The 24,345-nt window shown below is 45.8% G+C and overlaps 1 protein-coding gene and 2 long non-coding RNA genes across 6 annotated transcripts in view; 1 reads left to right on the forward strand and 2 right to left on the reverse strand.

Annotated features, from left to right (window-relative positions):
* Positions 1-24,345, forward strand: part of PHF21B (PHD finger protein 21B) — a 142,374-nt gene that overhangs the window by 76,923 nt on the left and 41,106 nt on the right. The gene's annotated exons all lie outside the window — the stretch shown is intronic.
* On the reverse strand, positions 3,046-18,635 carry LOC127538999 (uncharacterized). 2 transcript variants are annotated; one of them, XR_007947803.1, is made up of 3 exons: positions 18,113-18,635; positions 4,219-4,415; positions 3,046-3,582 (listed from the first exon to the last, which is right to left on the reverse strand). It is a non-coding gene; the product is annotated as an uncharacterized LOC127538999 (long non-coding RNA). The 2 variants fall into 2 exon arrangements; XR_007947802.1 differs by lacking the exon at positions 18,113-18,635 and adding an exon at positions 12,604-13,174.
* Positions 20,658-24,086, reverse strand: LOC127539000 (uncharacterized). The gene is made up of 3 exons (XR_007947804.1): positions 23,442-24,086; positions 21,749-21,945; positions 20,658-21,093 (listed from the first exon to the last, which is right to left on the reverse strand). It is a non-coding gene; the product is annotated as an uncharacterized LOC127539000 (long non-coding RNA).

A 24,345-nucleotide genomic window follows, 5' to 3' on the forward strand; every position in this document is an offset into this window, starting at 1 on the left:
TAAGGAATGCCTATTGTCTAGATTATGAGATCAGATAATCTATAGAATTTAGGCACATACACATGCATGCACGCATGCAGAATTTGTCTGAGGTAGGTGGCAAAAATGGACAAAGAATTGGGCCTTTTCCAGAGAAGGGAACATAAATTAAGCATTGATATAATACCTACTTGTTCCAGATGCTATGTTAAGCAATTTTTACAAATATTATCTCATTTGATCCCTACAACAATGCTGGAATATAAGTGCTATTATTTATCCAATTTTGTGGCTTATACTTGAGGAAACTGAAGCAAACAGAGAGTAAGTGCCATGTCCACATCTAGCCTGAGATACTTATTGTGTGACCTGAGCTCAGGACTTAATAACTTTAAGCATAGCTCAATACACTGCATTACTACCTGCCTCTAGAAGAGGAAGAAAAGAGAAAAAAGGATCATCTTCCATTATTCCTTTCTCCCTTCTTTCTCTCCTTCCTTCCTCTTTCTCTCCCTTCCTTCCTTCCCTCCTATCTGCCTCCCTTTCTCCCTCCCTGCCTTCCTTCTTTCCTACTTCCCTCTTTCCTGCCTTCTTTCTTTTCTTTCTTCCTTCTGTTTTCCCTCCCTTCTTTCCTCCTTCCTCCCTCATTTCCTTCTTTCCTTCCTTGATCCCTCTCTCCCTTACTTCCTCTTCCTTCCCTCCTTCTTCCTTCCTCCCTTCCCCTTCCTCTCTTCCTTTCATGGTTCCCTTCTACCCCTCCCTTTTCTCTCCCCAGCCCTTTTATTAAAGTTTTATGCTAGTTTCATTCTTTTGAAAGCTTCGTTGTTTTATTAGAGCTATAGAGTAGATAATGAGTCACTGGACCCATATTATCACTGGAAAATCTGAAATGGTGGTGGAAAGGCTTGGCCAGATTCTCTGATAGGCAGGACCCCTCATTGCCTCATATGGGGAGAAAGATGATAAAATCAGACAAAGAGGAGAGAAGTTAAGCAGCTAGCCCATTTGAAGTTAGATTTTGTAAATAAGTGGGTTTTTTAAAAAAAATATCAAGATCTGAAGAGAAAGCAAATTTGTCAGTGAACTGGCTATTTGAAATTAGATTTCATGAATTAATGTAATTTGTTCTATAAAAAAAATGGCCATGGCAGCATCTTGTCTAGCTGAAATTGATGAACATAAAATATTAGATCTGGAAGGTAGCTTAGAATAAGGAATGTGAGTACCTGGAAGAGGCTTGGAAAAGTGCATATCTGAGCTTCAGCCCATTACAAATCTGAGAGCCTCAGCAGCTGTGGATTTGACACTTGAGGGAGTTGTGGGGCAGCCTTTACTAACGCGGTGTTACCTGTGGACTGGGAATGAAATAAAGTGGAGGCAGAGAGAAGAGGAGAGAGGTCAGAGAACCCAACGGCCTCTTGGTGGGGAGGTAAGTGTAAGGTGGAGGGGTCAGAGATCGGCATCTGCCTGGCGGTGGGTAGGTCAGAGAGACCGCAACTGCCGCTCTGTGGAGAAGTCAGAGAACGGCATCTGCCTCTGGGTGGAGAGGTGAGAGAGACCGCAACTTCCGATCAGTGGAGAGGTCAAAGAGACTGCAACGACGGCTCTATGAGAGGGCAGAGAACGGCAATTGCCTCTCGGGGGAGAGGTGAGAGAGAGCGCAACTGCGCTCGGTGGAGAGGTCAGAGAACGGCAACCGCTTCTTGGTGGAGAGGTGAGACAACCCAACAGTGGCGACTCAGTGGAGAAGTCAGAGACCGCAACTGCCGCGCTGTGGAGAAGTCAGAGAACGGCAACTGCCTCTCACTGGGGGAGGTCAGATAACCCAACGGCGGCTCAGGGGAGAGGTCAGAGGGTCCGCAACTGCCGCGCTGTGGAGAAGTCAGAGAACGGCAACTGCCTCTCACTGGGGGAGGTCAGACAACCCAACGGCGGCTCAGGGGAGAGGTCAGAGGGTCCGCAACTGCCGCGCTGTGGAGAAGTCAGAGAACGGCAACTGCCTCTCACTGGGGGAGGTCAGATAACCCAACGGCGGCTCAGGGGAGAGGTCCGAGAGACCGCAACTGCCCCTCTGTGGAGAGGTCAGAGAACACCAACTGCCTCTCGGTGGAATGAATGGTCAGAGAATGGCAACTGCCTCTCAGCCTCCTTGTATCCTCCTCATCCTCTCAAATGAAGAGATCCATTCTACAGGTCTGAGTTAGACCTCCAGCAGTCACTAGCAGGGGGCTCCCTTATCACAACAGCACTATGTAAATGTTAGCTATTATTTATCTATGGAAAGTACTTAAAATAGTGACAGGCACATATTTGGCAGTATGTAAATACTAGCTATTGGGATAGAGAGAGTGTGTTTCACTGGCACACAGTAGGTGGTATAAAATGCTAGGTATGAGGAGTCATTTCTGGATAATACTTGCAAGAGTACCAGGGGTATATGCTAGCTATTATTATTAATATCTGGAAAGAATTCGTAAAATGGATGGCACGTAGCATGTGGTATAATTGGAAACCTTACTATTAATGTCCATTGAGTAGGACAATTACTGGGACATACATAGTAGGTGTCATCAATCCCAGTTATACTCTATTATAAATGTAAAGTGCTTTGCACAGTGACTGGTTCACAGCAGGTGGCATAAATGCTACTATTTTTTATGAATTTCTGTGAATTCCCTTCTATATTGACTGGTACATAGTAGGCACCTTAAATGTCACCTCTTATTTCCCTATGGAAAGTGCTTAGAATTGTGACAGGCAAATACTTGGCTGTATGTACTTACTAGCAATTACTAATAGAGTGTTTCACACAGTGAGTGGCACATAGTAGTTCTAGCAAAGAGTAGCTGTGAATTTTAAATTGCGTATAACGCTTGGATCGTTGACTGGAACATAATAGAGGTTATAAATGATTACTCTTATTATTCATATTTGGACAGTTTTTTTCAGAACGACTGGCACATATTAGGTGTGATCATTGCAAACTGTCACATCAATAAATGTAAATTGAGGAGAACAATTACCGGCACATAGTAGGCACCAAAAATCCCAGATATGATCGATTATTTAATCTGCTTTGCAGAGTTACTGGCTGACAGCAGGTGGTGTAAATGCTAACACTTTTTTTTATGAATTTCCCTAAATTTAATATTACAGTGACTGGTACATAGTAGGTTCCATAAATGCTAGTTATTAGTAATCAATAATACAGCCCTTAGAACTGTGACATTCACACAATAGGCAATATGTAAATGTCAGATCGTATTTATCTGTCATGTTCTTTGTTTCAGCTTCTTGGGGGTCTTTCAGGCAGACTTTGTTCAGTTCAGGAATCACCAGAAGAGTAGCCAGGGGTTAAGGTCTAAATTCTTTATTATCTCTTTCCTGGGGCTGGACAGCTTTCTGGAGAGCCTTTCAGTCTGGCCTTGGTCTTAGTGGAGAAACTTAAGGAGAGCCTGCCAACAAGGTGGTGTGAGATGGGATAAGTCCAAGGGCTTGTATTCAAGCCTCCAGCCTTCTGTGGGCTTCGCTTCTCTGGCTAGAACCACAAGACAGGTGTCTCCAAAGTGATCTGGAAGCCCCAGATGGGGGGCACCAAGTGACCTGCAACCACAAAGAGTGAGGAAGTATTAGAGGTCACGAGGCCACGCAGGCTACCAGGCCACACCAAACAGAACACCAAGGCTCGGGAACCCTAGGGGATGGCATTTGACCTTGGGCTGGGCTCGATCAAGTACTGTTATTATGATCAATGTTGAACATTGGTAAAGAACATGTTGTGCATTCTTATTATTAACAATGTGTTTCAAATAAGTTTGGAGAACTATACTTGAGTCCCATCCCAGAGCAGCTTTACATGCAATATAGATGGATTGACATTTACCTTTGGGGAAGGAGATGAGGATCATTAACGGTTTGGAGATTTTTTTTGGGGGGGGAGGTAGGGAAATGATAACAGTTCTACAAATTTGCAAGATTGTTTTGGTGGCTGTGGGGTTTTAAGGAAGCAATTCCCAGAAGGTAAGGACCATTGTTTCTCAAATGTTCTTTGTCACACAGTACCAGGGGAGGATTCTGGAAGCATGGCAGGGGTGGAGGTGGGTAAATTCCAACTCCCTGCATTTCCCCCAGAAAGAGATCAAATTTCTTCCTCAGGGTGAACACAGACTGGTGAGAGATCTAGAGGACTTGGGGTAGAACAGGGGTCTTTGTCACAAAGCCCCCCGGCTGGGGATTGACCTTTCTGTTAGAGAAACGCCTTTAGGCGAGTTTTTCGAGGTCACGAGGCAAGTGCAGGACAACAGGCCACAGATGCCGAGCCCACGCAGGATCCCAAGCCATGGCACCTAGGACACGAAGGCAGTACACAGTAGGCAGCCTGGAACACCGAGCCGGGGGTCTTCAAAGGGATCCGGAACCCCAAGATGGGTTAATATCTGGAAAGAGTTTGTACAATGAATGGCACATATATGGTCTGTGGTATAATTGGAAACTGTTACTAATAATAAATGTACATCGAGTAGGACAGTTCCTGGCCCATAGTTGGTCCCATAAATCCCAGTCATGATCAGTAAAAGTATAGTGCTTGCACAGTGACTGGAACAGAGCTGGTGGCATGTCTGCTAACGTGTTTTATGACATTCTGTGAATTCCCTTCTCCACTGACTGGTAGTACATAGTAGGTACCATAAATGCTGGTTATTATTGCTAATCAATATAGAGCCCATAGTATTGCGACTTTCCCACAGTCGGCAGTATGTAAATGTCAGCTCTTATATACCTATGGGAGGTGTGTAGAATTGTGACAGGCACATATTTGGCAATGTGTAAATACTAGCAATTATTAATATGGAAAGTGTGAGGAGCATGGCGAGTGTAGTAGGCACATAGTAGGGGATGTAAAATGGTATCTATGAATTTTACATCGTGTGTAATGCTTGGAACAGTGATTGGAACATAATAGGGACTATAAATGCTAGGTGTTATTATTAATATCTAGAAAGTGTTTTTTTTTTTTTTTTTGCAAAATGAATGGCACCTAGTAGGTGTTAGAAATGCAAGGTATCACTAATACTACATGTACATTGAGCAGAACAATTACTGGTACCTAGTAGGTGCCATAAATCCCGGTTATGATCAATAAGTATACAGTGCTTTGCACAGTGAACGGTTCAGAGCAGGTGGTCTAAAGACTAAATGTTTTATGAATTTCGGTGAATTCCCTTCTACAATGACTGGTGCATAGTAGGTACCATAAGTGCTAGTTATTATCATTTAATAAATATATAGCCTTTAGCACAATGACGGTCACACAGTAGGCACTATTTTATGTAAGCCATTATTTAGAAATGGAAATTCCTTGGAACAGGGAAAGGCACCTATTTGGCAGTCTATAAATACTAAGTGGGACGAATATTGAGTGTTTCCCGTGATGCCTTGCATATAGTAGGGGGTATCAAATTCTAGTGATGATTATTCTTTTCTGTATAATGCTTGGCACCATCACTGGAAATAATTGCTACAAATGCTAGATAATTTTGTGAATACCTAGAATGTTCTTTGCAAAAAGATTGGCACTTTGTAGGTGCTATCAATGTAAACCATTAGTATTAATAAATGTACATTTCCAAGGACAATTGTTGGCACAGAGCAGGTGCCATAAATGCCAGTCATGATCAATGCATTTCAAGTTTCTCAGTGAATGGCTCAAAGCAGGTGGTATCAAGGCAAACTCTTTCTATGATTCTCTGAATTCCCTTCTACAATGACCTTGCATATAGTAGATACCACAAATGGTAGTTATTATTATTATTATTAATAAGTATGGCGCCCATAGCACAATGTAAATGTTAGCTACGATTTCTCTATGGAAAGTCTTCAGAACAGTGACAGGCACAAATTTGGCAGTATGTAAATTCTAGATAGTGGAATATATGGATAGTGTTTCACATGGTTACTGGCACATAGGAGGTAGGATGAGTGGTAAGTTCTGTATAATGCTTGGAAGAGTGAGTGGAAAATAAGGACTATAAATGTTAGGGAGCATACCTGGGTGACAGGGCAAGGTGAATTCTCCGAGAGCCTCAGCAGCTGTGGATTGTGACACTTGAGGGAGTTGTGGGGCAGCCTTTACTGACGCGGTGTTGCTTGTGGACTGGGAACGAAATAAAGTGGAGGCAGAGAGAAGAGGAGAGAGGTCAGAGAACGCAATGGCCTCTTGGTGGGGAGGTAAGGGAACGCAAGGGAACGCAAGTGCCGCTCTGTGAGAAGTCAGAGAACGGCCACTAGGTCTGGGTGGGGAGGTCAGAGAGACCGCAACTGCGGCTCTTTGGAGAGGTCAGAGAACGGCATCTGCCTCTGGGTGGAGAGGTGAGAGAGAGCACAACTGCTCTCGGTGGAGAGGTGAGAGAGACCGCAACTTCCGCTGAGTGGAGAGGTCAAAGAGACTGCAACGACCGCTCTATGAGAGGGCAGAGAACGGCGACTCCCTCTCGGTGGAGAGGTGAGAGAGAGCGCAATTGCTCTCGGTGGAGAGGTGAGAGAGAGCGCAACTGCTCTCGGTGGAGAGGTGAGAGAGAGCGCAACTGCTCTCGGTGGAGAGGTGAGAGAGAGCGCAATTGCTCTCGGTGGAGAGGTGAGAGAGAGCGCAACTGCTCTCGGTGGAGAGGTGAGAGAGAGCGCAACTGCTCTCGGTGGAGAGGTGAGAGAGAGAGCAACTGCTCTCGGTGGAGAGGTGAGAGAGAGCGCAACTGCTCTCGGTGGAGAGGTGAGAGAGAGCGCAACTGCTCTCGGTGGAGAGGTGGGAGAGAGCGCAACTGCTCTCGGTGGAGAGGTGGGAGAGAGCGCAACTGCTCTCGGTGGAGAGGTGAGAGAGAGCGCAACTGCTCTCGGTGGAGAGGTAGGAGAGAGCGCAACTGCTCTCGGTGGAGAGGTGGGAGAGAGCGCAACTGCTCTCGGTGGAGAGGTGAGAGAAAGCGCAACTTCCGATGAGGGGAGAGGTCAAAGAGACTGCAACGACCGCTCTATGAGAGGGCAGAGAACGGCGACTCCCTCTCAGTGGAGAGGTGAGAGAGAGCGCAACTCCGCTCGGTGGAGAGGTGAGAGAAAGCGCAACTGCTTCTCGGTGGAGAGGTGAGAGAGACCGCAACTTCCGCTCAGTGGAGAGGTCAGACAGACTGCAACTTCCGTTCAGTGGAGAGGTCAGAGAACGGCAACCGCTTCTTGGTGGAGAGGTCAGACAACCCAACTGCGGCGACTCAGTGGAGAAGTCAGAGACCGCAACTGCCGCGCTGTGGAGAAGTCAGAGAACCGCAACTGCCTCTCACTGGGGGAGGTCAGATAACCCAACGGCGGCTCAGGGGAGAGTTCAGAGGGTCCGCAACTGCCGCGCTGTGGAGAAGTCAGAGAACGGCAACTGCCTCTCAGTGGAGGAGGTCAGACAACCCAACGGCGGCTCAGGGGAGAGGTCCGTGAGACCGCAACTGCCCCTCTGTGGAGAGGTCAGAGAACACCAACTGCCTCTCGGTGGAATGAATGGTCAGAGAATGGCAACTGCCTCTCAGCCTCCTTGTATCCTCCTCATCCTCTCAAATGAAGAGATCCATTCTACAGGTCTGAGTTAGACCTCCAGCAGTCACTAGCAGGGGGCTCCCTTATCACAACAGCACTATGTCAATGTTAGCTATTATTTATCTATGGAAAGTACTTAAAATAGTGACAGGCACATATTTGGCAGTATGTAAATACTAGCTATTGGGATAGAGAGAGTGTGTTTCACTGGCACACAGTAGGTGGTATAAAATGCTAGGTATGAGGAGTCATTTCTGGATAATACTTGCAAGAGTACCAGGGGTATATGCTAGCTATTATTATTAATATCTGGAAAGAATTCGTAAAATGGATGGCACGTAGCATGTGGTATAATTGGAAAGCTTACTATTAAGGGGAGAGGTCAAAGAGACTGCAACGACCGCTCTATGAGAGGGCAGAGAACGGCAACTCCCTCTCGGTGGAGAAGTGAGAGAGAGCGCAACTCCGCTCGGTGGAGAGGTGAGAGAAAGCGCAACTGCTTCTCAGTGGAGAGGTGAGAGAGACCGCAACTTCCGCTCAGTGGAGAGGTCAGAGAGACTGCAACTTCCGCTCTGTGGAGAGGTCAGAGAACTGCAACCTCTTCGTGGTGGAGAGGTCAGACAACCCAACGGCGGCGACTCAGTGGAGAAGTCAGAGATGGCAACTGCCGCGCTGTGGAGAAATCAGAGAACGGCAACTGCCTCTCACTGGGGGAGGTCAGACAACCCAACGGCGGCTCAGGGGAGAGTTCAGAGGGTCCGCAACTGCCGCGCTGTGGAGAAGTCAGAGAATGGCAACTGCCTCTCACTGGGGGAGGTCAGATAACCCAACGGCGGCTCGGGAGAAGTCAGAGGGTCCGCAACTGCCGCGCTGTGGAGAAGTCAGAGAACCGCAACTGCCTCTCACTGGGGGAGGTCAGATAACCCAACGGCGGCTCGGGAGAAGTCAGAGGGTCCGCAACTGCCGCGCTGTGGAGAAGTCAGAGAACGGCAACTGCCTCTCACTGGGGGAGGTCAGACAACCCAACGGCGGCTCAGGGGAGAGGTCCGAGAGACCGCAACTGCCCCTCTGTGGAGAGGTCAGAGAACACCAACTGCCTCTCAGTGGAATGAATGGTCAGAGAATGGCAACTGCCTCTCAGCCTCCTTGTATCCTCATCATCCTCTCAAATGAAGAGATCCATTCTACAGGTCTGAGTTAGACCTCCAGCAGTCACTAGCAGGGGGCTCCCTTATCACAACAGCACTATGTAAATGTTAGCTATTATTTATCTATGGAAAGTACTTAAAATAGTGACAGGCACATATATGGCAGTATGTAAATACTAGCTATTGGGATAGAGAGAGAGTGTTTCACTGGCACACAGTAGGTGGTATAAAATGCTAGGTATGAGGAGTCATTTCTGGATAATACTTGCAAGAGTAACAGGGGTATATGCTAGCTATTATTATTAATATCTGGAAAGAATTCGTAAAATGGATGGCACGTAGTATGTGGTATAATTGGAAACCTTACTATTAATGTCCATTGAGTAGGACAATTACTGGGACATACATAGTAGGTGTCATCAATCCCAGTTATACTCTATTATAAATGTAAAGTGCTTTGCACAGTGACTGGTTCACAGCAGGTGGCATAAATGCTACTATTTTTTATGAATTTCTGTGAATTCCCTTCTATATTGATTGGTACATAGTAGGCACCTTAAATGTCACCTCTTATTTCCCTATGGAAAGTGCTTAGAATTGTGACAGGCAAATACTTGGCTGTGTGTACTTACTAGCAATTACTAATAGAGAGAGTGTTTCACACAGTGAGTGGCACATAGTAGTTCTAGCAAAGAGTAGCTGTGAATTTTAAATTGCGTATAACGCTTGGATCATTGACTGGAACATAATAGGGGTTATAAATGATTACTCTTATTATTCATATTTGGACAGTTTTTGTCAGAACGACTGGCACATATTAGGTGTGATCATTGCAAACTGTCACATCAATAAATGTAAATTGAGGAGAACAATTACCGGCACATAGTAGGCACCAAAAATCCCAGATATGATCGATTATTTAAATGCTTTGCAGAGTTACTGGCTGACAGCAGGTGGTGTAAATGCTAACACTTTTTTTTTATGAATTTCCCTAAATTTAATATTACAGTGACTGGTACATAGTAGGTTCCATAAATGCTAGTTGTTAGCAATCAATAATACAGCCCTTAGAACTGTGACATTCACACAATAGGCAATATGTAAATGTCAGATCGTATTTATCTGTCATGTTCTTTGTTTCAGCTTCTTGGGGGTCTTTCAGGCAGACTTTGTTCAGTTCAGTAATCACCAGAAGAGTAGCCAGGGGTTAAAGTCTAAATTCTTTATTATCTCTTTCCTGGGGCTGGACAGCTTTCTGGAGAGCCTTTCAGTCTGGCCTTGGTCTTAGTGGAGAAACTTAAGGAGGAGAGCCTGCCAACAAGGTGGTGTGAGATGGGATAAGTCCAAGGGCTTGTATTCAAGCCTCCAGCCTTCTGTGGGCTTCGCTTCTCTGGCTAGAACCACAAGACAGGTGTCTCCAAAGTGATCTGGAAGCCCCAGATGGGGGGCACCAAGTGACCTGCAACCACAAAGAGTGGGGAAGTATTAGAGGTCACGAGGCCACGCAGGCTACCAGGCCACACCAAACAGAACACCAAGGCTCGGGAACCCTAGGGGCTGGCATTTGACCTTGGGCTGGGCTCGATCAAGTACTGTTATTATGATCAATGTTGAACATTGGTAAAGAACATGTTGTGCATTCTTATTATTAGCAATGTGTTTCAAATAAGCTTGGAGAACTATACTTGAGTCCCATCCCAGAGTAGCTTTACATGCAATATAGATGGATTGACATTTGCCTTTGGGGAAGGAGATGAGGATCATTAACGGTTTGGGGATTTTTTTTGGGTGGGGGGCAGGTAGGAAAATGATAACAGTTCTACAATTTTGCAAGATTGTTTTGGTGGCTGTGGGGTTTTAAGGAAGCAATTCCCAGAAGGTAAGGACCATTGTTTCTCAAATGTTCTTTGTCACACAGTACCAGGGGAGGATTCTGGAAGCATGGCAGGGGTGGAGGTGGGTAAGTTCCAACTCCCTGCATTTCCCCCAGAAAGAGATCAAATTTCTGCCTCAGGGTGAACACAGACTGGTGAGAGATCTAGAGGACTTGGGATAGAACAGCGGTCTTTGTCACAAAGCCCCCCGGCTGGGGATTGACCTTTCTGTAGGAGAAACGCCTTTAGGCGAGCTTTTCGAGGTCACGAGGCAAGTGCAGGACACCAGGCCACAGATGCCGAGCCCACGCAGGATCCCAAGCCATGGCACCTAGGACACGAAGACAGTACACAGTAGGCAGCCTGGAACACCGAGCCGGGGGTCTTCAAAGGGATCCGGAACCCCAAGATGGGTTAATATCTGGAAAGAGTTTGTACAATGAATGGCACATATATGGTCTGTGGTATAATTGGAAACTGTTACTAATAATAAATGTACATCGAGTAGGACAGTTCCTGGCCCATAGTTGGTCCCATAAATCCCTATCATGATCAGTAAAAGTATAGTGCTTGCACAGTGACTGGCACAGAGCTGGTGGCATGTCTGCTAACGTGTTTTATGACATTCTGTGAATTCCCTTCTCCACTGACTGGTAGTACATAGTAGGTACCATAAATGCTGGTTATTATTGCTAATCAATAAAGAGCCCATAGTATTGCGACTTTCCCACAGTCAGCAGTATGTAAATGTCAGCTCTTATATACCTATGGGAGGTGTGTAGAATTGTGACAGGTACATATTTGGCAATGTGTAAATACTAGCAATTATTAATATGGAAAGTGTGAGGAGCATGGCGAGTGTAGTAGGCACATAGTAGGGGATGTAAAATGGTATCTATGAATTTTACATCGTGTGTAATGCTTGGAACAGTGATTGGAACATAACAGGGACTATAAATGCTAGGTGTTATTATTAATATCTAGAAAGTGTTTTTTTTTTTTTTTTGCAAAATGAATGGCACCTAGTAGGTGTTAGAAATGCAAGGTATCACTAATACTACATGTACATTGAGCAGAACAATTACTGGCACCTAGTAGGTGCCATAAATCCCGGTTATGATCAATAAGTGTAAAGTGCTTTGCACAGTGAACGGTTCAGAGCAGGTGGTCTAAAGGCTAAATGTTTTATGAATTTCGGTGAATTCCCTTCTACAATGACTGGTGCATAGTAGGTACCATAAGTGCAAGTTATTATCATTTAATAAATATATAGCCTTTAGCACAATGACGGTCACACAGTAGGCACTATTTTATGTAAGCCATTATTTAGAAATGGAAATTCCTTGGAACAGGGAAAGGCACCTATTTGGCAGTCTATAAATACAAGGTGGGACGAATATTGAGAGAGTGTTTCACGTGATGCCTTGCATATATAGTAGGTGGTATCAAATTCTAGTTATGATTATTCTTTTCGGTATAATGCTTGGCACCATCACTGGAAATAATTGCTACAAATGCTAGATAATTTTGTGAATACCTAGAATGTTCTTTGCAAAAAGATTGGCACTTTGTAGGTGCTATCAATGTAAACCATTAGTATTAATAAATGTACATTTCCAAGGACAATTGTTGGCACAGAGCAGGTGCCATAAATGCCAGTCATGATCAATACATTTCAAGTTTTTCAGTGAATGACTCACAGCAAGTGGTATCAAGGCAAACTTTTTCTATGATTCTCTGAATTCCCTTCTACAATGACCTTGCATATAGTAGATACCACAAATGGTAGTTAATAATAACTAAGTATGGCACCCATAGCACAATGTAAATGTTAGCTATGATTTCTCTATGGAAAGTCTTCAGAACAGCGACAGGCACAAATTTGGCAGTATGTAAATTCTAGATAGTGGAATATATGGATAGTGTTTCACATGGTTACTGGCACATAGGAGGTAGGATGAGTGGTAAGTTCTGTATAATGCTTGGAAGAGTGAGTGAAAAATAATAAGGGCTATAAATGTTAGGGAGCATACCTGGGTGAGAGGGCAAGGTGAATTCTCCGAGAGCCTCAGCAGCTGTGGATTGTGACACTTGAGGGAGTTGTGGGGCAGCCTTTACCGACGCGGTGTTACCTGTGGACTGGGAATGAAATAAAGTGGAGGCAGAGAGAAGAGGAGAGAGGTCAGAGAACGCAACGGCCTCTTGGTGGGGAGGTAAGGGAACGCAAGTGCCGCTCTGTGGAGAGGTCAGACAGAGAACGGCAACTGCCTCTCTGTGAGAAGTCAGAGAACGGCCACTAGCTCTGGGTGGGGAGGTCAGAGAGAGCGCAACTCCCGCTCTTCGGAGAGGTCAGAGAACAGCATCTGCCTCTGGGTGGAGAGGTGAGAGAGAGCACAACTGCTCTCGGTGAAGAGGTGAGAGAGAGCGCAACTTCCGCTGAGTGGAGAGGTCAAAGAGACTGCAACGACCGCTCTATGAGAGGGCAGAGAACGGCAACTCCCTCTCGGTGGAGAAGTGAGAGAGAGCGCAATTGCTCTCGGTGGAGAAGTGAGAGAAAGCGCAACTGCTCTCGGTGGAGAGGTGAGAGAGACCGCAACTTCCACTGAGTGGAGAGGTCAAAGAGACTGCAACGACCGCTCTATGAGAGGGCAGAGAACGGCGACTCCCTCTCGGTGGAGAAGTGAGAGAGAGCGCAACTCCGCTCGGTGGAGAGGTGAGAAAGAGCGCAACTGCTTCTCGGTGGAGAAGTGAGAGAAAGCGCAACTACTTCTCGGTGGAGAGGTGAGAGAGACCGCAACTTCCGCTCAGTGGAGAGGTCAGACAGACTGCAACTTCCGCTCTGTGGAGAGGTCAGAGAACGGCAACCGCTTCTTGGTGGAGAGGTCAGACAACCCAAAGGCGGCGACTCAGTGAAGAAGTCAGAGACCGCAACTGCCGCGCTGTGGAGAAATCAGAGAACGGCAACTGCCTCTCAGTGGGGAGGTCAGACAACCCAAGGACCGCTCAGGGGAGAGTTCAGAGGGTCCGCAACTGCCGCGCTGTGGAGAAGTCAGAGAACCGCAACTGCCTCTCACTGGGGGAGGTCAGATAACCCAACGGCGGCTCAGGGGAGAGTTCAGAGGGTCCGCAACTGCCGCGCTGTGGAGAAGTCAGAGAACCGCAACTGCCTCTCACTGGGGGAGGTCAGATAACCCAACGGCGGCTCAGGGGAGAGTTCAGAGGGTCCGCAACTGCCGCGCTGTGGAGAAGTCAGAGAACGGCAACTGCCTCTCACTGGGGGAGGTCAGATAACCCAACGGCGGCTCAGGGGAGAGTTCAGAGGGTCCGCAACTGCCGCGCTGTGGAGAAGTCAGAGAACCGCAACTGCCTCTCATTGGGGGAGGTCAGATAACCCAACGGCGGCTCAGGGGAGAGGTCAGAGCGTCCGCAACTGCCGCGCTGTGGAGAAGTCAGAGAACGGCAACTGCCTCTCACTGGGGGAGGTCAGATAACCCAACGGCGGCTCAGGGGAGAGTTCAGAGGGTCCGCAACTGCCGCGCTGTGGAGAAGTCAGAGAACGGCAACTGCCTCTCAGTGGAGGAGGTCAGACAACCCAACGGCGGCTCAGGGGAGAGGTCCGAGAGACCGCAACTGCCCCTCTGTGGAGAGGTCAGAGAACACCAACTGCCTCTCGGTAGAATGAATGTCAGAGAATGGCAACTGCCTCTCAGCCTCCTTGTATCCTCCTCATCCTCTCAAATGAAGGGATCCATTCTCCAGGTCTGAGTTAGACCTCCAGCAGTCACTAGCAGGGGGCTCCCTTATCACAACAGCACTATGTAAATGTTAGCTATTATTTATCTATGGAAAGTACTTAAAATAGTGACAGGCACATATTTAGCAGTATGTAAATACTAGTTATTGGGATAGAGAGAGTGTGTTTCACTGGCACACAGTAGGTGGTATAAAATGGCTAGGTATGAGGAGTCATTTCTGGATAATACTTGCAAGAGTAACAGGGGTATATGCTAGCTATTATTATTAATATCTGGAAAGAATTCGTAAAATGGATGGCACGTAGCATGTTGTATAATTGGAAACCTTACTATTAATGTCCATTGAGTAGGACAATTACTGGGACATAGTAGGTGCCATCAATCCCAGTTATACTCTATTATAAATGTAAAGTGCTTTGCACAGTGACTGGTTCGCAGCAGGTGGCATAAATGCTACTATTTTTTTATGAATTTCTGTGAATTCCCTTCTATATTGACTGGTATAGTAGGCACCTTAAATGTCACCTCTTATTTCCCTATGGAAAGTGCTTAGAATTGTGACATACTTGGCTGTGTGTACTTACTAGCAATTACTAATAGAGAGAGTGTTTCACACAGTGAGTGGCACATAGTAGTTCTAGCAAAGAGTAGCTGTGAATTTCAAATTGCATATAACGCTTGGATCATTGACTGGAACATAATAGGGGTTATAAATGATTACTCTTATTATTCATATCTGGACAGTTTTTTTCAGAACGACTGGCACATATTAGGTGTGATCATTGCAAACTGTCACATCAATAAATGTAAATTGAGGAGAACAATTACCGGCACATAGTAGGTACCAAAAATCCCAGATATGATCGATTATTTAAATGCTTTGCAGAGTTACTGGCTGACAGCAGGTGGTGTAAATGCTAACACTTTTTTTTTTAACGAATTTCCCTAAATTTAATATTACAGTGACTTGTACATAGTAGGTTCCATAAATGCTAGTTGTTAGCAATCAATAATACAGCCCTTAGAACTGTGACATTCACACAATAGGCAATATGTAAATGTCAGATCGTATTTATCTGTCAGGTTCTTTGTTTCAGCTTCTTGGGGGTCTTTCAGGCAGACTTTGTTCAGTTCAGTAATCACCAGAAGAGTAGCCAGGGGTTAAAGTCTAAATTCTTTATTATCTCTTTCCTGGGGCTGGACAGCTTTCTGGAGAGCCTTTCAGTCTGGCCTTGGTCTTAGTGGAGAAACTTGAGGAGGAGAGCCGGCCAACAAGGTGGAGTGAGATGGGATAAGTCCAAGGGCTTGTATTCAAGCCTCCAGCCTTCTGTGGGCTTCACTTCTCTGGCTAGAACCACAAGACAGGTGTCTCCAAAGTAATCTGGAAGCCCCAGATGGGGGGCACCAAGTGACCTGCAATCACAAAGAGTAGGGGAAGTATTAGAGGTCACAAGGCCACGCAGGCTACCAGGCCACACAAAACAGAACACCAAGGCTCGGGAACCCTAGGGGCTGGCATTTGACCTTGGGCTGGGCTCGATCAAGTACTGTTATTATGATCAATGTTGAACATTGGTAAAGAACATGTTGTGCATTCTTATTATTAGCAATGTGTTCAAATAAGTTTGGAGAACTATACTTGAGTCCCATCCCAGAGCAGCTTTACATGCAATATAGATGGATTGACATTTACCTTTGGGGAAGGAGATGAGGATCATTAATGGTTTGGAGATTTTTTTTTTGGGGGGGGGAGCAGGTAGGGAAATGATAACAGTTCTACAATTTTGCAAGATTGTTTTGGTGGCTGTGGGGTTTTAAGGAAGGAATTCCCAGAAGGTAAGGACCATTGTTTCTCAAATGTTCTTTGTCACACAGTACCAGGGGAGGATTCTGGAAGCATGGCAGGGGTGGAGGTGGGTAAATTCCAACTCCCTGCATTTCCCCCAGAAAGAGATCCAATTTCTGCCTCAGGGTAAACACAGACTGGTGAGAGATCTAGAGGACTTGGGGTAGAACAAGGTTTTTTTTTTCACAGAATAGAACATGTGAAGAAAGCCCCTGGCTGGGGATTGACCTTTCTGTAGGGGAAACGCCTTTAGGCGAGCTTTTCGAGGTCACGAGGCAAGTGCAGGACAACAGGCCACAGATGCCGAGCCCACGCAGGATCCCAAGCCATGGCACCTAGGACACGAAGGCAGTACACAGTAGGCAGCCTGGAACACCGAGCCGGGGGTCTTCAAAGGGATCCGGAACCCCAAGATGGGTTAATATCTGGAAAGAGTTTGTACAATGAATGGCACATATATGGTCTGTGGTATAATTGGAAACTGTTACTGATAAGAAATGTACATCGAGTAGGACAATTCCTGGCCCATAGTTGGTGCCATAAATCCCAGTCATGATCAGTAAAAGTATAGTGCTTGCACAGTGACTGGCACAGAGCTGGTGGCATGTCTGCTAACGTGTTTTATGACATTCTGTGAATTCCCTTCTCCACTGATTGGTAGTACATAGTAGGTACCATAAATGCTGGTTATTATTGCTAATCAATATAGAGCCCATAGTATTGCGACTTTCCCACAGTCGGCAGTATGTAAATGTCAGCTCTTATATACCTATGGAAGGTATGTAGAATTGTGACAGGCACACATTTGGCAATGTGTAAATACTAGCAATTATTAATATGGAAAGTGTGAGGAGCATAGCAAGTGGCACATAGCAGGGGATGTAAAATGGTATCTATGAATTTTACATCGTGTATAATGCTTGGAACAGTGATTGGAAGATAATATGGACTATAAATGCTAGGTGTTAATAATATCTAGAAAGCATTTTTTTTTTGCAAAATGAATGTCACATAGTAGGTGCCATAAATCCCAGTTATGATCAATAAATGTAAAGTGCTTTACACAGTGAACGGTTCAGAGCAGGTGGTCTAAACGCTAAATGTTTTATGAATTTCGGTGAATTCCCTTCTACAATGACTGGTGCATAGTAGGTGCCATAAATGCTAGTTATTATCATTAATAAATATACAACCTTTAACACAATGATGCATACAGTAGGCAGTATTTAAATGTAAGTAATATGGAAATTCCTTGGAACAGGGAAAGGCACCTATTTGGCAGTCTATAAATACAAGGTGGGACGAATATTGAGAGAGTGTTTCACGTGATGCCTTGCATATATAGTAGGTGGTATCAAATTCTAGTTATGATTATTCTTTTCGGTATAATGCTTGGCACCATCACTGGAAATAATTGCTACAAATGCTAGATAATTTTGTGAATACCTAGAATGTTCTTTGCAAAAAGATTGGCATTTTGTAGGTGCTACAATGTAAACCATTAGTATTAATAAATGTACATTTCCAAGGACAATTGTTGGCACAGAGCAGGTGCCATAAATGCCAGTCATGATCAATACATTTCAAGTTTTTCAGTGAATGACTCACAGCAAGTGGTATCAAGGCAAACTCTTTCTATGATTCTCTGAATTCCCTTCTACAATGACCTTGCATATAGTAGATACCACAAATGGTAGTTAATAATAACTAAGTATGGCACCCATAGCACAATGTAAATGTTAGCTATGATTTCTCTATGGAAAGTCTTCAGAACAGCGACAGGCACAAATTTGGCAGTATGTAAATTCTAGATAGTGGAATATATGGATAGTGTTTCACATGGTTACTGGCACATAGGAGGTAGGATGAGTGGTAAGTTCTGTATAATGCTTGGAAGAGTGAGTGAAAAATAATAAGGGCTATAAATGTTAGGGAGCATACCTGGGTGAGAGGGCAAGGTGAATTCTCCGAGAGCCTCAGCAGCTGTGGATTGTGACACTTGAGGGAGTTGTGGGGCAGCCTTTACCGACGCGGTGTTACCTGTGGACTGGGAATGAAATAAAGTGGAGGCAGAGAGAAGAGGAGAGAGGTCAGAGAACGCAACGGCCTCTTGGTGGGGAGGTAAGGGAACGCAAGGGAACGCAAGTGCCGCTCTGTGGAGAGGTCAGACAGAGAACGGCAACTGCCTCTCTGTGAGAAGTCAGAGAACGGCCACTAGCTCTGGGTGGGGAGGTCAGAGAGAGCGCAACTCCCGCTCTTCGGAGAGGTCAGAGAACAGCATCTGCCTCTGGGTGGAGAGGTGAGAGAGAGCGCAACTTCCGCTGAGTGGAGAGGTCAAAGAGACTGCAACGACCGCTCTATGAGAGGGCAGAGAACGGCAACTCCCTCTCGGTGGAGAAGTGAGAGAGAGCGCAACTGCTTCTCGGTGGAGAGGTGAGAGAGACTGCAACTTCCACTGAGTGGAGAGGTCAAAGAGACTGCAACGACCGCTCTATGCGAGGGCAGAGAACGGCGACTCCCTCTCGGTGGAGAAGTGAGAGAGAGCGCAACTCCGCTCGGTGGAGAGGTGAGAAAGAGCGCAACTGCTTCTCGGTGGAGAAGTGAGAGAAAGCGCAACTACTTCTCGGTGGAGAGGTGAGAGAGACCGCAACTTCCGCTCAGTGGAGAGGTCAGACAGACTGCAACTTCCGCTCTGTGGAGAGGTCAGAGAACGGCAACCGCTTCTTGGTGGAGAGGTCAGACAACCCAAAGGCGGCGACTCAGTGAAGAAGTCAGAGACCGCAACTGCCGCGCTGTGGAGAAATCAGAGAACCGCAACTGCCTCTCAGTGGGGAGGTCAGACAACCCAAGGACAGCTCAGGGGAGAGTTCAGAGGGTCCGCAACTGCCGCGCTGTGGAGAAGTCAGAGAACCGCAACTGCCTCTCACTGGGGGAGGTCAGATAACCCAACGGCGGCTCAGGGGAGAGTTCAGAGGGTCCGCAACTGCCGCGCTGTGGAGAAGTCAGAGAACCGCAACTGCCTCTCACTGGGGGAGGTCAGATAACCCAACGGCGGCTCAGGGGAGAGTTCAGAGGGTCCGCAACTGCCGCGCTGTGGAGAAGTCAGAGAACGGCAACTGCCTCTCACTGGGGGAGGTCAGATAACCCAACGGCGGCTCAGGGGAGAGTTCAGAGCGTCCGCAACTGCCGCGCTGTGGAGAAGTCAGAGAACCGCAACTGCCTCTCACTGGGGGAGGTCAGATAACCCAACGGCGGCTCAGGGGAGAGGTCCGAGAGACCGCAACTGCCGCGCTGTGGAGAAGTCAGAGAACGGCAACTGCCTCTCAGTGGAGGAGGTCAGACAACCCAACGGAGGCTCAGGGGAGAGGTCCGAGAGACCGCAACTGCCCCTCTGTGGAGAGGTCAGAGAACACCAACTGCCTCTCGGTGGAATGAATGGTCAGAGAGTGGCAACTGCCTCTCAGCCTCCTTGTATCCTCCTCATCCTCTCAAATGAAGGGATCCATTCTACAGGTCTGAGTTAGACCTCCAGCAGTCACTAGCAGGGGGCTCCCTTATCACAACAGCACTATGTAAATGTTAGCTATTTATCTATGGAAAGTACTTAAAATAGTGACAGGCACATATTTAGCAGTATGTAAATACTAGTTATTGGGATAGAGAGAGTGTGTTTCACTGGCACACAGTAGGTGGTATAAAATGGCTAGGTATGAGGAGTCATTTCTGGATAATACTTGCAAGAGTAACAGGGGTATATGCTAGCTATTATTATTAATATCTGGAAAGAATTCGTAAAATGGATGGCACGTAGCATGTTGTATAATTGGAAACCTTACTATTAATGTCCATTGAGTAGGACAATTACTGGGACATAGTAGGTGCCATCAATCCCAGTTATACTCTATTATAAATGTAAAGTGCTTTGCACAGTGACTGGTTCGCAGCAGGTGGCATAAATGCTTCTATTTTTTTATGAATTTCTGTGAATTCCCTTCTATATTGACTGGTACATAGTAGGCACCTTAAATGTCACCTCTTATTTCCCTATGGAAAGTGCTTAGAATTGTGACAGGCACATACTTGGCTGTGTGTACTTACTAGCAATTACTAATAGAGTGTTTCACACAGTGAGTGGCACATAGTAGTTCTAGCAAAGAGTAGCTGTGAATTTCAAATTGCATATAACGCTTGGATCATTGACTGGAACATAATAGGGGTTATAAATGATTACTCTTATTATTCATATCTGGACAGTTTTTTTCAGAACGACTGGCACATATTAGGTGTGATCATTGCAAACTGTCACATCAATAAATGTAAATTGAGGAGAACAATTACCGGCACATAGTAGGTACCAAAAATCCCAGATATGATCGATTATATGAATGCTTTGCAGAGTTACTGGCTGACAGCAGGTGGTGTAAATGCTAACACTTTTTTTTTAACGAATTTCCCTAAATTTAATATTACAGTGACTTGTACATAGTAGGTTCCATAAATGCTAGTTATTAGTAATTAATAATACAGCCCTTAAAACTGTGACATTCACACAATAGTCAATATGTAAATGTCAGATCGTATTTATCTGTCATGTTCTTTGTTTCAGCTTCTTGGGGGTCTTTCAGGCAGACTTTGTTCAGTTCAGTAATCACGAGAAAAGTAGCCAGGGGTTAAAGCCTAAATTCTTTATTATCTCTTTCCTGGGGCTGGACAGCTTTCTGGAGAGCCTTTCAGTCTGGCCTTGGTCTTAGTGGAGAAACTTGAGGAGGAGAGCCGGCCAACAAGGTGGAGTGAGATGGGATAAGTCCAAGGGCTTGTATTCAAGCCTCCAGCCTTCTGTGGGCTTCGCTTCTCTGGCTAGAACCACAAGACAGGTGTCTCCAAAGTAATCTGGAAGCCCCAGATGGGGGGCACCAAGTGACCTGCAATCACAAAGAGTAGGGGAAATATTAGAGGTCACAAGGCCACGCAGGCTACCAGGCCACAGCAAACAGAACACCAAGGCTCGGGAACCCTAGGGGCTGGCATTTGACCTTGGGCTGGGCTCGATCAAGTACTGTTATTATGATCAATGTTGAACATTGGTAAAGAACATGTTGTGCATTCTTATTATTAGCAATGTGTTCAAATAAGTTTGGAGAACTATACTTGAGTCCCATCCCAGAGCAGCTTTACATGCAATATAGATGGATTGACATTTACCTTTGGGGAAGGAGATGAGGATCATTAACGGTTTGGAGATTTTTTTTGGGGGGGGGAGGTAGGGAAATGATAACAGTTCTACAATTTTGCAAGATTGTTTTGGTGGCTGTGGGGTTTTAAGGAAGGAATTCCCAGAAGGTAAGGACCATTGTTTCTCAAATGTTCTTTGTCACACAGTACCAGGGGAGGATTCTGGAAGCATGGCAGGGTTGGAGGTGGGTAAGTTCCAACTCCCTGCATTTCCCCCAGAAAGAGATCAAATTTCTTCCTCAGGGTGAACACAGACTGGTGAGAGATCTAGAGGACTTGGGGTAGAACAGGGTTTTTTTTTCACAGAATAGAACATGTGAAGAAAGCCCCTGGCTGGGGATTGACCTTTCTGTAGGGGAAACGCCTTTAGGCGAGCTTTTCGAGGTCACGAGGCAAATGCAGGACACCAGGCCACAGATGCCGAGCCCACGCAGGTTCCCAAGCCATGGCACCTAGGACACGAAGACAATACACAGTAGGCAGCCTGGAACACCGAGCCGGGGGTCTTCAAAGGGATCCGGAACTCCAAGATGGGTTAATATCTGGAAAGAGTTTGTACAATGAATGGCACATATATTGTCTGTGGTATAATTAGAAACTGTTACTAATAATAAATGTACATCGAGTAGGACAGTTCCTGGCCCATAGTTGGTCCCATAAATCCCAGTCATGATCAGTAAAAGTATAGTGCTTGCACAGTGACTGGCACAGAGCTGGTGGCATGTCTGCTAACGTGTTTTATGACATTCTGTGAATTCCCTTCTGCACTGACTGGTAGTACATAGTAGGTACCATAAATGCTGGTTATTATTGCTAATCAATATAGAGCCTATAGTATTGCGACTTTCCCACAGTCGGCAGTATGTAAATGTCAGCTCTTATATACCTATGGAAGGTGTGTAGAATTGTGACAGGCACATATTTGGCAATGTGTAAATACTAGCAATTATTAATATGGAAAGTGTGAGGAGCATGGCGAATGGCACATAGTAGGGGATGTAAAATGGTATCTATGAATTTTACATCGGGTATAATGCTTGGGTGATTGGAAGATAACAGGGACTATAAATGCTAGGTGTTATTAATATCTAGAAAGTGTTTTTTTTTTTTTGCAAAATGAATGGCACCTAGTAGGTGCCATAAATCCCGGTTATGATCAATAAATGTAAAGTGCTTTGCACAGTGAACGGTTCAGAGCAGGTGGTCTAAAGGCTAAATGTTTTATGAATTTCGGTGAATTCCCTTCTACAATGACTGGTGCATAGTAGGTGCCATAAATGCTAGTTATTATCATTAATAAATATACAACCTTTAACACAATGATGCATACAGTAGGCAGTATTTAAATGTAAGTAATATGGAAATTCCTTGGAACAGGGAAAGGCACCTATTTGGCAGTCTATAAATACAAGGTGGGACGAATATTGAGAGAGTGTTTCACGTGATGCCTTGCATATATAGTAGGTGGTATCAAATTCTAGTTATGATTATTCTTTTCGGTATAATGCTTGGCACCATCACTGGAAATAATTGCTGTGAATACCTAGAATGTTCTTTGCAAAAAGATTGGCATTTTGTAGGTGCTACAATGTAAACCATTAGTATTAATAAATGTACATTTCCAAGGACAATTGTTGGCACAGAGCAGGTGCCATAAATGCCAGTCATGATCAATACATTTCAAGTTTTTCAGTGAATGACTCACAGCAAGTGGTATCAAGGCAAACTCTTTCTATGATTCTCTGAATTCCCTTCTACAATGACCTTGCATATAGTAGATACCACAAATGGTAGTTAATAATAACTAAGTATGGCACCCATAGCACAATGTAAATGTTAGCTATGATTTCTCTATGGAAAGTCTTCAGAACAGCGACAGGCACAAATTTGGCAGTATGTAAATTCTAGATAGTGGAATATATGGATAGTGTTTCACATGGTTACTGGCACATAGGAGGTAGGATGAGTGGTAAGTTCTGTATAATGCTTGGAAGAGTGAGTGGAAAATAATAAGGGCTATAAATGTTAGGGAGCATACCTGGGTGAGAGGGCAAGGTGAATTCTCCGAGAGCCTCAGCAGCTGTGGATTGTGACACTTGAGGGAGTTGTGGGGCAGCCTTTACCGACGCGGTGTTACCTGTGGACTGGGAATGAAATAAAGTGGAGGCAGAGAGAAGAGGAGAGAGGTCAGAGAACGCAACGGCCTCTTGGTGGGGAGGTAAGGGAACGCAAGGGAACGCAACTGCGGCTCTTTGGAGAGGTCAGAGAACGGCATCTGCCTCTGGGTGGAGAGGTGAGAGAGAGCGCAACTGCTCTCGGTGAAGAGGTGAGAGAGAGCGCAACTTCCACTGAGTGGAGAGGTCAAAGAGACTGCAACGACCGCTCTATGAGAGGGCAGAGAACGGCAACTCCCTCTCGGTGGAGAAGTGAGAGAGAGCGCAATTGCTCGGTGAAGAAGTGAGAGAAAGCGCAACTGCTTCTCGGTGGAGAGGTGAGAGAGACCGCAACTTCCACTGAGTGGAGAGGTCAAAGAGACTGCAACGACCGTTCTATGAGAGGGCAGAGAACGGCGACTCCCTCTCGGTGGAGAAGTGAGAGAGAGCGCAACTCCGCTCGGTGGAGAGGTGAGAAAGAGCGCAACTGCTTCTCGGTGGAGAAGTGAGAGAAAGTGCAACTACTTCTCGGTGGAGAGGTGAGAGAGACCGCAACTTCCGCTCAGTGGAGAGGTCAGACAGACTGCAACTTCCGCTCTGTGGAGAGGTCAGAGAACGGCAACCGCTTCTTGGTGGAGAGGTCAGACAACCCAAAGGCGGCGACTCAGTGAAGAATTCAGAGACCGCAACTGCCGCGCTGTGGAGAAATCAGAGAACGGCAACTGCCTCTCAGTGGGGAGGTCAGACAACCCAAGGACAGCTCAGGGGAGAGTTCAGAGGGTCCGCAAC

This window comes from Antechinus flavipes, chromosome 5, assembly GCF_016432865.1.
Source record: "Antechinus flavipes isolate AdamAnt ecotype Samford, QLD, Australia chromosome 5, AdamAnt_v2, whole genome shotgun sequence".
In the NCBI taxonomy this organism is placed as follows: Eukaryota; Metazoa; Chordata; class Mammalia; order Dasyuromorphia; family Dasyuridae; genus Antechinus; species Antechinus flavipes.